This window comes from Squalius cephalus (assembly GCF_949319135.1).
Source record: "Squalius cephalus genome assembly, chromosome: 7".
NCBI classification, from domain to species: Eukaryota; Metazoa; Chordata; class Actinopteri; order Cypriniformes; family Leuciscidae; genus Squalius; species Squalius cephalus.
The window spans coordinates 18,566,709-18,570,810 of NC_137128.1; positions in this window are offsets into that span (position 1 = coordinate 18,566,709).

A 4,102-nucleotide genomic window follows, 5' to 3' on the forward strand; every position below is an offset into this window, starting at 1 on the left:
AGGAAAGCACAATCCTGATCGGGCATCTCCGGGGTCTTCCCGTTGGGAAGAACACCACTCAACGAATAGGTTCCACTTCAACATATAGACCTTTTGTAGCCCCGCCCCTTTTCAATGCTACGGTCGTTGTCTTTTGACTTCCGGTCTGTATTTTCACAGCGATCTTGCATATTTATGAATGAACGGCTCGTTTTAAAATCTTCCTGGTCTACTGACATTTGTTAAGATATCTGCTTTAAACATTACAATCCTCATGATAACTTTCGTTAACTTTACATTAAGTAAATCCACTTCAAAAGCTAATTACTCCTGGACAGCAATGCCATAGAAATATACAGAGCGACCGCAAAAACGGAAGTTCAAAGACAATATTCTAAAGATGGCGGCACCCTCGTTTCTCTGGCGCATAAGGTCTATAGAGGCACCTCGTAGAGGGGGCCAAAGTGATGGTGTCTACCACCGCTTGGGGTAGGTCACCTAAAACCACCGTAAAGTAGATCCTTCCTTAGAGGAATGCGCCAGGGAGGGGCTGTCCGTGACGTGTCCGGAGAGGCAAACAGATCTACCTGTGCATCTCCAAAGTGCCTCCAAATCAGCTGGACCCCACTGGGGATGGAGTCTCCACTCTCCCGGAAGTGCAGGCTGTCGTGAGAGAGGCTACTGACTCTAAAGGAGAAGATGGCGGGCGAGTTGCATCATGTGGCGGGAACGTAGACCACCCTGGCGGTTTATGTACGCAACGGATGCAGTGCTGGGCGTATGGACCAGTACATGATTGCCATTCAGTGGCCCTATGAGGCGGTGCAGTGCAAGACATACTGCTAGGAACTCGAGGCAGTCAATGCAGTTGGGGACCCGTCCACATGCCCGAGATTGCATGCCCATTGTACGTGGCCATCCAGCCGGTGGCAGAGGCATCTGTGAAAACCACAGCATGCCTGGACACTTGTTCTAGGAGAACTCCTGCCCATAGAAACGAAGGGTCCAACCACGGGCCGAAGGTTTGGCGACAGTGCAGGGTAATGGAAACCCAGTACATGCCGCTCTGCCACGTCCATCTCAGAATTCGGCCGTGAAGTCAGTGTTGAAGCGGCCTTATATGAAATAACGTCAGCATTACTGTGGTTCCAGTTGTCATATGCTCCAGGAGCCTCTGAAATAATTTCAGTGGGGAATTTCAGAACGAATTCAAGCAGTTCAACACAGACTGGACACGCTCCTCTGTGAGGCGTGCTGTCTGGTTGACCGAGTCCAGCTCCATACCGAGATAAAAGATCCTCTGCACAGGGGAGAGTTTGCTCTTGTCCCAGTTGACCCGAAGCCCCAACAGTCTGAGGTGATGGAGCACCATGTCCCTGTGTCCTCACAACTGGGCGAGTATACCCTGGGCGAGTATAAGCCAGTCATCGAGTTAGTTGAGATTGCAAACACCACGTTCTCTCAGGGAATCAATGGCTGCCTACTCGACTTTCCTAAAGACGCAAGAAGACAGTGACAGCCCGAAGGGGAGAACTTTGTACTGATATGTCCGCCCTTCGAATGCAAAGCGTAGAAATTATCTGTGTCGAGGGAGAATCAAGACATGAAAGCACGCGTCCTCCAGGTCGATCACTAAAAATCAGCAACATTGCTGTCCGCTGGTGACTGGAGAGGGGGATGAGAGCGGCGAGGAGAAGCTTTGAAAAAAGAAAAGGAAACAAAAGATTTTCCACCTGTTCATCCTCCGGGGAAGGAGTGGTGTGGTCACCATCTTCCAAAGAGCAGCTTCCTCCATCTCTGGTTGGCCCGTCTCAGGGCCGCTTGCCCTTCCTCTTACCGGCGGGTTTGGCGGAAGCCTGGATGGCTGGGCGGGCCTCCTGTGGCCGGCCCCTTGTTTTTGAGTGGAGGCTGCTGCCGAGGCTGAGCAGAGGCTTCTTGCTCCATCTGCTTCTTGATGGCTATCGCCGGCATGGGAGATAGGGGAGTTTAGGAACAGAATTTTGTTGGGCTCCCGCATATCAGCCAGGTTCAACCAGAGATGGCGTTCCTAGACTACCAGAGTAGACATCACCCGACCCAGGGAGCGTGCAGTGACTTTGGTCGGCCTTAGAGCGAGGTCCACCACTGTGCACAGTTCCTGCATAACGCCTGGGTTGGAACTACCCTCGTGCAATTCCATGAGCGCTTTGGCCTGGTAGACCTGAAGGAGCACCATGGCATGCAGAGCGGAAGCAGCCTCTCCACAGGCTCTGTAAGCCTTGTCCTCGAGTGCAGACGGGACTTGCAGGCCTTGGAAGAGAGGCACAGATTACCCAGCCAAGTGTTAGTGGTCTTAGGACACAACTGCATTGCTACCGTCCGCTCTGGGGAGATCTCCATGTGACCCTTGACTGCTCCACCATCAAGGGTAGTGAGGGGGGAGGGGGCTCCAGACATGTTTCGGGCAGTTAAAGGTGGCATCCATGATCTAGTAACCTCCTCATTAGAGGTCTTCACAGTGAACCCGAGACCCGTCGACCCGGGACCCGGGTCTGTTTAACATTGTGTGTAATACCCGTGCGATCGGAGTCATCAGATCAGACTCGGAAAAAACCCGGCCGTGATTAGACACTGCTTGTGTTTTTTTGTAACCTGCAACTTGTAAAATTAGAACACTCAAAATAAATTGCGTTAAAAAGCATATTTTAGGTTGATCCAGCTAGCGCGCATGTGCAGTCTCAAGCGCGTGTCATGTTTCTATGGCAACCAGTTACCAGAGCTTCAGTGAGGGACCGCCAAACCACGCTTTAGATTTTACAATATAAATTAACCGTCTTGTTTAATCTTAAAGTTTTAGTGGTCAGATTCAGACTCGATGCAGAGCAGAGACGGGTCCAGACGGGTCCAGGTTGGGTCCGGTTAGGCATTTCTCGGATCTGCACGGGTCCAGGTCCAGCTTTTGAAATAATAGACGGGTCCGGGTCGGTTCATTGTAGCATATTACGGGTCTCTTTTGGGTTCGGGCACGAATTTTTGGACCCGTTAAGACCTCTACTCCTCATGCACTTCCGGAAAGAAAGGCACTGGGGCGGGGAGATGAGAACCAGCACGACCCGCCCCAGAAAACCAATCATCCAGCCTTGAGGGTTCAGGACACGGTGGACCCTTGTGGCAGCCCTGGAAAGCATACAGTAGCAGCTAACTCTGGGTCTGACTTGGGCAATGCTACGGTCCCCAAATGGGGTAATGCAGCCGAATCTTTATCCTCAGAGGAGACCAGCTCACCCTCCGATGCAGCGATAGACATGAGCCCCAAATGTAATGACTGGTACCCCCTGGAGGGGCCAGCGTGCTCAAGATGACTACCGCATTCAGAAACACACGGGCATCTTTAAAAAGACGCGAAATCACACCCGTGCTTGCTCTTTTAGGGAAAACTTTCTTTCGCTGGTACTGAAGCGCACAAGGGGAAATGGCCGGGGCACAACAGCAGAAATAGTGCAGCCGCTGTGCGCTCTCTCTCTCTCTCTTTGAAGACGTGGTACCACAGCAGCTCGCTGCGTGCACTCACACTCAGAGAGAGCTGTGAAAACAGCTTTTTGTGTTTTGACAGCTCTTAGAGATGACCACCACTGAAGCGCCATCACAGCAACACCAACTTGAAGGCTTCTACCCACAGAACAGTAGGCTTGAAATCACGCATTTGAAGATGATTGCAGAGCAGAGAACAGTAGAACCGCTTGGCTCCGAAGCGAAAGAATAATATGCGATCCATCCAATTCCGTATTTATACCCGCGCTGTGGGGCAGAGCGTTGGATGTAAAACCCACATGCCAATGTGCATTGGCTTATTTAGTTACACTCAAAGTGGATTGGTCTCTCAAGCGAGATCCCACTTCGTCGGTTCACTTGACCCGACATGACGTCGGGAGTGACCGACTGAAAGGGAACTAAAATAGCACAGCTACATTTGTCATGTTGTCACTATCATGTAATCTATCATGTAATGTTGGATGACAAAATATTCTTCTAAAATTCACATGCTAGCAGTATATAGTGCATAGTAAAAGTGCATAATGTATAGCATGTTATTTGGGACACAGCTAATATGTTAAATAATACACTTTATTATTCAGGGTTTTAA